Below are 12,521 nucleotides of genomic sequence, written 5' to 3'. Positions count from 1 at the left end.
ACCATGCTATTTTTATTACTATAGCTTTGTAGTATGTTTTGAAGTCAAGGATTGTGATGCCTCCAGCTTTGTTTTTTTCTCAGCATTGCTTTAGCTATTCAGGGTCTTTTGTGGCCCCATATGAATTTTAGGATTCTTTGTTCTATTTCCATGAAGAATGTCATTGGGATTCTGATTGGGATTGCATTGAATCTGTAGATTGCTTTAGGTAGTATGGACATTTTAACTATGTTTATTCTTCCAATCCATGTGCATGGAATATCTTTCCATTTCTTTACATCATCTTCAATTTCTTTCAGTAATGTCTTATAGTTTTCAGTGTATAGAGCTTTCACCTCCTTGGTTAAATTTATTCCTAGATATTTTACACTTTTTGTTTCAGTTGTAAATGAGATTATATTCTTGAATTCTCCTTCTGCTTGTTCGTTATTAGTGTATAGAAATACAACTGATTTTTGTAAGTTCATCTTGTACCCTGCAACTTTACTGTCGTTGATTATTTCTAATAGTATTCTGGTGGATTCTTTAGGTTTTGTATATATAGGATCATGTCGTCTGCAACCAGAGAGAATTTGACTTCTTCCTTTCCAATTTGGATACCCGTTTTTTTTTTATCTTGCTTAATTGCTCTGGCCAAAACGTCCAGTACTAAGTTGAATAGAAGTGGTGAGAGTGGGCGCCATTGTCTTGTTCCTATTCTCAGAGGGATGGCTTTCAGTTTTTCCCCATTGAGTTATGATATTAGCTGTGGGTTTGTCATATATGGCCTTTATTATGTTGAGGTACTTTCCTTGTATACACATTTTATTGAGAGGTTCTATCATAAATGGTGTTGGATCTTGTCAAATGCTTTCTCTGCATCTATTGAGATGTCATGTGATTTTTATTCCTCATTTTGTTAATGTGGTGTATCACACTGATTTATTCACAGATGTTGAACTGTCCCTGCATCCCTGATATTAATCCCACTTGATTGAGGTATATGATCCTTTTATTGTATTGCTGTATTTGATTTGCCAATATTTTGTTGAGGATTTTTGCATCTATATTCATCAGCGATATGGGCCTGTAACTTTCCTTCTTTGTGTTGTCCTTGTCTGGCTTTCGTCTCGAGGGTAATGTTGTCCTCATAGAATGAGTTAGGAAGTGTTCTGTCTTCTTCAATCTTTCGGAATAGTTTGAGAAGGATAGGTATTAAATCTACTTTGAATGTTTGGTAGAAATTTCCAGAGAAGCCATCTGGTCCTGGACTTTTATTTTTGAGTAAGTTTTTATTACTGTTTCAATATCTTTACTTGTGATTGGTCTATTCAGATTTTCTATTTCTTTTTGATTCCATTTGGAGAGGTTTTATGAGTCTAAGAATTTATCCATTTCTTCTAGGTTATCCAATTTGTGGGCATAACATTGTTCATAGTATTCTCTTATAATCCTTTGTATTTGTGCAGTAATAGTTGTAATATCTCCTCTTTCATTTCTAATTTTATTTATTTGAGCCTTCTCTCTTTTTTCCTTAGTGAATCTGACTAAGGGTTTGTCAATTTTGTTTTGCGTTTCAAAGAACCAGCTCTTAGTTTCATTGATCCTTTCTATTGGGTTTTTTTTTTTGGTTGTTTCTTTCATTTATTTCTTCTCAAATTTTTATTATTTCTCTCCTGCTGACTTTGGTTTTTGTTTGTTTTTCTTTTTCTAGTTCTGTTAGGTGTAGTTTAAGATTACTTATTTGAGATCTTTCTTGTTCATTCAGGTAGGCCTGTATTGCTATAAATTTCCTTTTTATACCCACTTTTGCTGCATCCCATAAAAGTTGGTATGATGTATTTTCGTTTTCATTGTCTCCAGGTATTTTTTGATTTCTCCTTTGATTTCTTCATTGATCCAATACTTGTTTGGTAGCATGTTGTTCAGACTCCACATATTTGTGCTGTCCCAGCTTTCTTCTTGTAGTTTATTTCTAATTTCATAGCATTGTTGTCAGAAAAGATGCTTGATATGATTTCAATCTTCTTAAATGTATTGAGGCTAGCTTTCTTCCCAGTGTATAGTCTATCTTTGAGAATGTTCCATGTGCACTTGAGAAGAATGTGTATTCTGCTGTTTTGGGATGGAATGTTCTGTATATATCTATTAAGTCCATTTGGTCAAGTTTTTCATTTAAGTCTACTATTTCCTTGTTGACTTTCTGTCTGATTGATCTATCCACTGATGTAAGTGGGATATTAAGTTCTCCTACTATTATTATGTTGCTGTTAATTTCTCCCTTTAGGTCTGTTAATAGTTGCTTTAAGTACTTTGGTGCCCTGTTTTAGGTTCAAATATATTCATAAGTGTTGTCCTCTTGGTGGAATCTCCCTTTTATCATCATGTAGTGCTCTTCTTTGTGTCTCACTGCCTTTTTTGTCTGAAATACGTATGGCGATACCTGCTTTCTTTTGCTTGCCATTTGCTTGGAGTTTCATCTTCCATCCCTTCACTCTGAGCCTGTACTTGTCTTTAGAGCTGAGATGTGTTTCCTGGAGGCAGCATATTGTTGGGTCTTGTTTGTTAATCCATCCAGCCCCTCTGTGTCTTTTGATCGGAGAATTCAATCTATTTACATTTAGAGTGATTTAGAGTGCTACATGAGAGCTTAAGGCTGCCATTACATTTCTTGTTTTCTGGTTGTTCTATATTTCCCTTGTTTCTCTTCCTTTGTGTTTCTGACTGCCATTTCAGTTTGGTGGTTTTCTGTGATGGTTTTCTCAGTTTTCTTTTTATTTATGATTTGTGCCTCTGCTCTGATTTTTTGTTTCGTGGTTACCATGAGGTTTGTATAAAAGGTCTCATAGATAAGATAGTCTATTTTCTGATAGCGTCTTATCTCCATTACCCTAAGCATGTTCTATTCCTTTCCTCTTCCCTGTCAAAGTTATTGTTGCTACAAATTATTCTGTTTTGTGTTATGTTTGTGATTAAAATTGTGTATAGTTAATTTTGATGCTTTCTTTCCTTTATCTTTTATGTTATAATTAAGTATTTACCAACCTGTTCTGATAGAGAGCTACAGTTTTCTGATTTTGTCTATTTATCTCCTTGTTCAAGACTTTGTAAACCTTTGCCTTTTTCTTTCAGGTAGGAGGGCATTCTTGATCATTTCTTGTAAGGGAGGTCTAGTGGCAATAAACTCTCTCAGATTTTGTTTATCTCAGAAAGTTTATTTCTTCATCGTATCTCAAGGATAGTTTTGCTGCACAGAGTATTCTTGGGTGGAAATTTTTGTCTTTCAGTATTTTGAATGTAGCATTCCAATCTCTCCTGGCCTCTAAGGTTTCTGCTGAGAAATCTACTGAAATCCTGATAGGTGTTCCTTTATAGATTATTCTCTTTTGCTTTCTTGCCCTTACTATTTTTTTCTTTGTCATTGATTTTTGTGAATTTTAATATAACATGCCTTGGAGAAGGTCTTTCAGTATTGATGTAATTAGGAGTTCTATTGGCTTCATATACTTGTAACTCCAGTTCTTTCCCCAGATTTAGGAAGTTCTCAGCTATTATTTCTTTGAACAAGTTCTCTGCTCCTTTCTCCCTCTCTTCTTTCTCAGCAATACTTATAATCCTTATATTACATTTCCTAATTGAGTTGGACATTTCTCAAAGAATTTCTTCATTTTTTTAAGTCTTAGTTCTCTCCTCTACCTGAAGCATTTCTGTATTTATGTCCTCTAAATTACTAATTCTGTCCTCCATAATGTTGGGTCTGTTTTTGAAGATTTCTAGATTGTTCTTTATCTTCATTTTGTTCTTCATCTCCAGAATTTCTGTTTGTTTTTTTTAGCATTTCGATCTCTTTTCTGAAGAATTCCTTCTGCTCATTAATTTTACTCCTGAGTTCATTGAACTGTCCTTCTGAGTTTTCTTGTAACTCATTGAGTTTCTTTATCACAACTATTTTTAATTCTTTGTCATTTAGATTGTAAGTTTCTGTGACTTCATGATTGATTTCTGGAGATTGTCACTTTCCTTCTGTTCTGGTGTGTTAATGTCGTTCTTCATGGTGTTTTATGAAGTGACCTTTGCTGGTGCATAGTGGTAGTATCAGGTCTCAGATTCCACCTGCCACCACAGAGTGGGTGGGGAGAGCAGGAGCTGTGTTTTCTGAATCCACTGCATCTGCTGGAAGTTGTGCCAATAGGGCTTGTCTGTGTTTGCCTACTGGTCACAGCTGCTTGGTGGGTCACACATGCATGTGCCAGAGCTCTGTTGCAGAACCACTGCCTTGGCCAGGGACCAGCTGAGCTTGTGCACTATGTGGGGAGGGGGGAGGCAGGGAGGGTGCTTTCTTTTGCACACATGCAGGCCTGCTCTGCACTCATGGGAATTTCACCTGGGCTGCTGCACTTGGTGGGGGCACCCACAGGGTCGCTAAGCTGTGCCACTCAGTGTTGAGCGTTCCTGCAGGCCAGGCTGTAACTCTGAAGCAAAAAGTCTTTGCTCACAGGCCTGCCTGCTACTCTACCTCCTCTTAGAGTAGTGTGCTGGTTGCTGCATGAGGACCTGCAACCTAGATTGCTGCTGCTGGGGGGGGGGGGGACCCACTCACCTCATTCCACTGCTTCCCAGGGATCCAGTACCCCCACCTTTAGATGTATGGCTGCATGGATCTCTCAGATGTCCTATTGTGCTTTGTAGGGAATCCTCTGTTAGTTAATGTATGTCTGTTTGGTTATAACTTAAGGAGGGGAGAGATTAAGGGAAACACTCACTCCACCATGATGCTGATGTCACTCTGCCAGAATAGGTTTATCTTAATTATCAGAATTGCATGTTCTGGGACAAGAAGCTCATTTGTGTACATTAAATTGCACCAAGGAGCAGTAAGACTTTGGGCAATTCTTAGAACATTTCTGGGCCTCCACTTCCTCATTTGTGTAATGAGAATATTAGTGAGATGATGTCTAGATATCTTTTAGTTCTCCACTTCTTCCATGGCTCACCGCTGACTGTCCTCTTTATGTTAATTTTCTTCTTCAACAGTCACAAATAAATTTTGAAAAAGTTGTGTATCTAGATATACGTAGATAGCTATTATACATGATGCCATTGACCATTCATATGTCCTGGGAATTTTACATTTATTGCTCCCTTCAAAATAATGTTACAAGGTATTATTAACCATATTTTACAGAAGAAAAACCAGACATTTAGAGAAGTTAAGCAAATTGCATGAGAACCTACAGTTAATAAGTGATGGAGCTTGAAGTCAAGTTGGTCAGCCCTCAAATCTACACTCTTTAGGATGTGAGGGCGATTTGGCTGTGACATCTGTCACTCTATTGATCACCAGGGTTGATTTGGCTGACCTGGCTAGCTAGGCTTGGGTCCCCTTCCTCTCTCACTGGTCCATGTGAGTTCCTCCCAAAACTGGGTGCCTGGCCGAAGAGAACAGACTTCCCCAATACAGAAGGACCATTCTTCAATCAAGGATATACAAGTAGCTGTGCTCCCCTGCTAGAACCTCCAAAAAATCTCTCAAGGTACATTTGTAGGAGAAAATAGGGTAGTCAAGCTTGCAAGACTCCAGACACATCCAAATGAGGCGCAGCATATGGCAGTCTACGTTTCTTTAAAAAAAAAACAAAAGACTACTCCCTTTACATTAAAACATACTACCAATCATGCAAGTGAGTGCAAACCAATGTGCAGACTGCAAAGGACAAAATTGTTCTCTTTTCATCCTGTGTGCCATCAGTGATATGTTGAAGTGTTTGTTTTTCAGATGGTGTGCTAGAAATTGAGATATCAAAAAGTTATAATAGGTTCTTGACTTTACAGGGAGAGATGGAAAGAGAGAGAGATGCCGAACTGAGTGAATGAAGGAGTTCAGAGGAGAGGATCATTATTCTGGGATGGGACTTTCTAGGCAGCTTCATAGAGGTACTATAACTTAAAATTGTGTCTTTCTACCAGGCGTAGAGACAATGCCTTTGAGCAGAACAGGGGGTTGTATATTGTTTAGGATGTTTCCAACTACACATAACAGATAACATATTCCTCAGTTTGACTTATATATTAAGGAAAATTTATTGTCTCACACATCAAGAACTCCCAAGGTAAGATGGCTTCTGGATTCGTTAACCTCACACTCTAGACCATCACTATGGACTCATGCTTTTTCCATCCTTAAGCTCTGCCCTCCTACTCCTAGTTTCCTTCATGGTTGCATGAAATCTACTGCACTCATGATATTAAATGCAGACATAAACACATCCAGCAGAAGAATAGGTACTGTTTCTTTCATGAATTTATTTCTAAAAACAAAGATATATTTCCTGGAGTCCCCCAACAGACTTCCCTTCATGTTTTATTGGCCACAACTGAGATATGTGCCCAGGCCTGAACAATGAGATCACCATGTTGTGCTTAGGGCAATCAGGATTGACCCCTAGAGCTTGGAATAGAGCCACTCTTCTCTGAGTCCCTTGGAGGAGGGGCGGATACCTCTGTAGAACCAGTGCCCTGTCCCTAGGCAGAAGGGGAAAGGGCTGGGAGCAGGCAGTTACTGTTGGCTACAGTACCTACAAAGGCAGGGTGAGGGCAATGCTCTGTAAAGTTGGTGTAGCGAGGGTTTCACATCAAGTACTAATGGGGACAGGATTGGACCCATATGTAAGTAGACCAGAATGAAAATTTTCAGGGCTACTTGTTGAAAATACATAAGGAAGAAAGGAATGGATAAAAGAACTTATCTTTGGGCAAGCAGAAAGTTGCTATATTATTTCCTTTGCATGCCAGGAAAATTGGGCTAATTTCAAGGTATTTTAGGATAGTTTCTATTCTATTTAAATCATTAACTCATTTTTTAATATCCCCTGAAATATTCTTTTTTTTTTTTTTCAAAATTGCACTACACAACTAATATATTGCCAGCACTCTTCTTTTTCCTTTACTGTTAACCATCTCTTTCATGTATAATTGGTTATTTTCTGACCATTGGGCAAAGAGCTCCTCCAAGCTTAAGAGGCAGAAATGCAGGGATGAAATGACAGACTTGGAGGTATAGGCCATTGGGTGCAAACACTAACATAGAAATAGACAAAAAGGAAAGAGTTTTCCAAATTCAGTCTTGCCAAAAGAAAGAGATCTTCTCTTCAAAGTCAGAAAAGTCTCAAGGTCAATAAGTACAGGAAGAAATATGTTAATGACAGGTAATACTTATGGAGTATTTATGCTGTGCCAAGCACTGCACTAAGCACTTTTTGTATATTAATCTTTCATTTCCCACAATGACCCTGTGAATTAGGTACAGAGTCTTCATCTGTAAAATGGGGGTAATAACTGAGGCATGGAACAGTTAAATATCAAGATCACACAAGTAGTAAGTGGTGGGTCCAGGATTCAAACTCAGGCAGTAGGCTCAGGCACCACTCTCTTTCAGCTACTGACTCTTTATGAGAAGGTACTGATGGAAGCAAAGTTTTGTACCAAATCAATAACAAAAATAACATTTATTAAGTACTTAATGTCTGACATTGTGCTAAGCAATCTCAAGCATCACTACTGCATTTACTCCTCAGAGCAATCATGCAAGGTATTATTTTTCCTATTTTGTAGGTAGAGAAACCAAAGCTGAGAGAGAGCAAATTATGAACTACATTATATGGTACACGACAGAGCCGGGATTCAAATTCAAGTCCGAATCACTCCAAGTCCAATGGTCTTAACTATGCAGCAAAGGAAATGGGTGAACTTTCAGGTGAGGATTTGAATTATAATTCAGAATAGAAGATTTGACAGGCCAAGCATATGCTAGTCATTGTGACAGTTGCTTTTACATCATTATTTCAGTTCTTTTCCATTATTAACATTTTTTTAGGATTAGGTCTCACTTCCAAAAATTTGGGGTCAAGTTAGGTATCAATAATTCTTGTCAAGATAAAATAAAGATTCTTACGGCATAGACTCTTAAAAATTAATATAATTATTTTTTTAAAAGCCATAGAGATTACAAAAAAAAATAGGCGTAGGATGGTTGAGCAGAATTGGATTCTAGTTTCTACTCTGAATATAAACAGCAACGCATTGTTGGGCAAATTGTTAACTTTCTGAACTCAGTTTCTTCACCTACACAGTGACGCAGGTTGGCCTGAATGACACTCTTCTAAAAACAAGACTGCCCTCTTAGGGACTTCAGCGACGTGTGATTCAGGGAGAAAGCCATCCCCTGGCTCCCAGCAGTTCATGAATGTCAAAGTCATTCAGCTCACAGAGGGAGACAAAAGGGGTATTTATTTTATCATCATCTCCCTTGATTCCAACTCATGTGTCAACCTTGCTCCTTGGAGTCCTTCTCACCAAGTGGCATTTGAGTGGCGTGCCCCTTCCAGGAGAAAGAGGGTATTGTTTGAATCACTGTCCACTTGCACTGTCTCCCGGTCACTCCCCTAGTCCCCTTGCTTGTGTCTCCTGGTATCTGACGCCATTCGGCTTCCTTGATCGTTCCTCCCAACTCCCTTTACAGACTCAGGAATCCAGCAAATACTTATCAAGTGCTCACAGGGCATGTCTCACAGAGGCTCTTTCCCTCTTATTTCTTTTAATCAAAAAGATCACCTTTATAAAAAATCAACATGTTTGAGCCCTTACTGTTTATAGTAATGTTTCCCAAACATGCTTGATGATGAGAAACACTCGGGTACTTATTCAAACTATGGGTCCTCAGGACCCTCCTCTGAAGATTCCAGCTCAGAAGATCTATGGTGGGGCTTTCAGAATCCATGTTTTTCACAAATACACTAGGTGTTATTGTCAGGCTAGTTTTGGAAAGACTGACGTAAAGTATAAGGAAGTAACTGAGCACTGTGAGAGTGATGCTAAGAAGTTTAATATTATAAAACCTTAAGAAGCTTATAATCTATGTGGGGACACTAGATCCATATACATAAAATGATGGTTGTCAACACAAGATGGGATAAATAAGTGCTAAATGAGTGCATTAGACCGTAAAAGTGAATAAGACCAGAATAAATTCAGAGGGAGGAGAGAGCTCTGGGCTGGGCTGAAGAGTAAGACTTAGTTTATGCTGCTGGGGACACAAAGGACATAAGTATGGAGCTCATGGGAGGGGAGCAGCATGGAAGAGCAGAAATGTCAGAGAACGGGGAGTCTGACTGGAGCAAAGGAAATGCAGAAGAAGTAGAGCTGATAAATTCAAACTTAATCCTGTGGGGAATGGAGAGCCATTCAGAATGTCTGAGCTGGAGAAGCAACTGATGAAACAATGTTTTTAGCAGGTGATTGTGGTTGTGACATTCATCGGTGGCTCTGAAGGTCTCACCTGGAGGGCTTGTTAAACTATGGATGATTGGGCTCCATCCTGAAGTGCCTGATCTGAGAGGTCTGAGATGAAGCTCAAGAATTTGCAAGTTACCAAGCAATCCTGATGCTGCTAGTCCAGGAACCACGCTTTGAGAACCACTGTTGTACATGATGGATTGGAGAACACAATCAAGAGTGAGGTGGGGATGGTTGAGTGCCAGGACAAGGGTAGTGGTTTTAAAAATGGGAGTGAAAGAATAGTGAGGAATCACTGAAAGAAATAGGAATGGGGAAAAAAAGGAGACAAAATTATTTAGTATTCAAACCCGTGGACCGAAATGGCAAGGAAAAACATGGAGAATGTTGAATGTAGAGCCATCTTGATTATAAGAGGATGACAAATTCAGTCTTCATTATAATGAGCTGCTACTTGAGTTTAATCCTTCTTGCCTTACTCCATCTTGCCCCTGGTCACAAAAGATTAAACAGCAAGGGCCAGCTGGTGAAGACACAATGAACGCAGATTTGCAAGAGTGTGAGGAAAGTGCTCCGGGCACTCACCAGATAGATTGGGTGACAGTGACCGACAATGTCTTCAAACCTGACCTGACCCATTTAGCAAGCCTGTCCCTAGCTGAGACCTGTAGCATTGTTTCAAATCAATCCTTTAGGTGCACTCACACCCAAATCAGAAATTCCTGTTTAGGACCAGAATCATAACTGTTATCCCTGCCACTCCACACCCACCCGGGGGCTGTGAACCTTGACTCACTAGGCTACTAGCTTCCAAACTTCTGGGATGGGCAGCACCCTCAATGCCCCTCACCCTTACCACAAGAGGACCCTTTCCGGCCCCAGGGAGAATTTGGGAGAGCCCAAAAGGGGCTGGACAGGAAGAGGCCACCAGACTGGAGTGGTGAGAATATTGGGTTATGACAGAGTCAGCTTTTGGGTAGGCCTCACCAGAGAGAAGAGCCAGGGATCCTCCCCAGAGACAGCAGCAGGGTGGGGAAGGAGGCCGGCACTCCTCGCATCCTACCCTCACCAGCCGCCCTGGGCTGTGGGTACACACAGGCACGCTGGCTGCCCCTCGTGTCTTGTCAACACTTCCATGCATTTGCTCTCCCCATGGTATCAGCAAGAACTAGAAAGCCAATGCCAGGACATCTGGATACAGCAAAAAAATAAAATAAAATAATTTCCCCTCAAATCACAGGAAGAGGAGAAACACAGAAATAAGCCCCTGGAGGGCAGGGAACTCAGTTTACTTCACTTATTTGAACATAGAAACACTTCATCTAGGACCGTGTATAACGTGATGCCTCCATGGAGAGGCAAACTCCTAATTCTGCGTGTAATCCTCCCCATCTGCCAAGAGCAGTTTTGAAAAAAGAGTCTGTCCCTGTGAACATCTTTCGTTCCTAAAACCTTGGTGTTGCAAAACAGGTCTCTCAGGAAGGGTGAAGGAAGCTTCATTTTGTCTGGAACTCTAGATAGTCTGTTGGGCTAGCAACAATTTACTAATATGACTAAAGGTGTTTCTCCATAAGAAATATTTTATAATTCTTTTTTTCCAGGAAGAAAAGCTTTTATTCATGTATTTAAGCAATATTTATCAAGCGTCGACTATGGACATCCTATTAGGTATTGTATTAGGCCCTGGGAATACTGTAGTGAAGAAAACCCATAAAAGCTTTGTGTTCTGGGAACTGGTATTACAATGGGGGACGCAAACAAACTAAATCATTTATAAAGAATGTTAGAAGGATAAAGACAAAAAGCAATAAAGCAAGAAAGGGGATTATAGAATACGGGAAGCAGGGGGATTATGATTTTAAATATGCTGTTTAAGGAAGGCCTCACTACGAAAATGACAATTGAACAAACACGAGATGAGGGCTCAAGCCCAGTGATTACTGGGGCAAAGGCATTCTCGAAGAGGGAGCAACAAGTCCAAGGACTGGACAGCGGGCGTGGCCTCACGCGTTCAAGGTCCGGCTGCACAGCAGGAGACAGCCCCTCACGGGCCTGCGCGCTGACTCTGAATTAGATGGGACCCAGCTGGAGGGTGCTGAGCAAAGGAGCAAGCGCTCTGACTCACGTTTGAACAAATTGCTGTGGATGTCCCAGAAAGAGCAGAGCACAGAGGGCCAAGAGGAGCAGTGGAGAGCACAGTTAGGACGTCACTGCACGGTCCAAGGCGACACGGTGCAGGGGGTGTAGACTGCACGGATTCCAGATGCGTCTTGAAAGTGGAACCAACGGGATTTCCCGGTTAGATAGACTTTGTCTCCTTCCTAAAATACTGTTGAATTAAATCTACTTACAAAGGTATTAGGTCGGCCACCACACAGCAGGGACAGCTGAAAAGTAAAACCAAACCTTAATGTCCAAATCTGATATCAAACTGTTGATAATTCCAAAAAAAATCATGATGGTATCATGATCTTTGTTCGTGGATTTATGTTATTAGTTACGGTTTAGGGCAAACATTAGCTTCCATTCACTAAAAACAAAACAACCTTGTAGAGGTGTATTCTGAATTATTTTACACAAAATAAAAAATAGGGAAATATCCTTGTGCATTCACATGATAGAATATTTCACAGGAATCAAAATTATATTTATGAAGGGTTTAAAGGACTTAGGAAAATGCTTACGAGAAAGGTAGTGGAAAAGTAAGAGTATAAAATTATAAGTATATTATCTCAATTATGCAAATAAGCCAAATGCTAATAGTAATTAACTCAGGATGATGGGAGTAGGACTTATTTATGCCTCTTTCTAGTATACTTTTCAGATAGATTAAGATGCGACTGTTTTCCTTTTATAGTAACATTTTTAAAAACCCACTAATGAGAGATTCACAAGCAAAAGCCTTCATCTGTGGTTGCTTCCCATTTACCCAAAGAGACAGAGAAGATGGAGGAGGTAATGGACCAGGTTTATTTAGGCTGATCAGCGTCCTGTCAACAGGAAGAGGGGCAGAACGCTCAAGTCTCCCCAGAGATGCAGCCCCAGTGCGGCTCCTAGGCCTTTTCCCGAGAATCTCACTCCCAGTCTCTTCAACACCCCCCCTACTAACTGCTATCAAATTTTCTTCCAGGGTGGAGCTAGAGAGTCCACCACTGTTTTGTGACTAATTACCATTTTATTCATTCGCATATGCTTTTTTTTAAAAGGATATTATAATATTCTTAAACTGACTGGAGACCATAACACAGTTT

At 39.8% G+C, this 12,521-nt stretch overlaps 1 long non-coding RNA gene across 2 annotated transcripts in view; it reads left to right on the top strand.

The window, feature by feature from the left end:
• Positions 1 to 11,869, top strand: part of LOC139073617 (uncharacterized) — a 37,994-nt gene extending 26,125 nt beyond the window's left edge. For both annotated transcript variants that reach the window (XR_011522534.1, XR_011522535.1), the window contains 2 exons: positions 7,591 to 7,732; positions 9,270 to 11,869. This is a non-coding gene — a long non-coding RNA (uncharacterized lncRNA). The remainder of the gene's footprint in view (positions 1 to 7,590; positions 7,733 to 9,269) is intronic.
• The last annotated feature ends 652 nt before the right edge of the window (positions 11,870 to 12,521 follow it).

Source organism: Equus przewalskii, chromosome 9 (assembly GCF_037783145.1).
Source record: "Equus przewalskii isolate Varuska chromosome 9, EquPr2, whole genome shotgun sequence".
Lineage (NCBI taxonomy): Eukaryota > Metazoa > Chordata > Mammalia > Perissodactyla > Equidae > Equus > Equus przewalskii.
The sequence above is the reverse complement of the archived record's forward strand: the minus strand, read 5'-3'. Positions and strand labels throughout refer to the sequence as shown.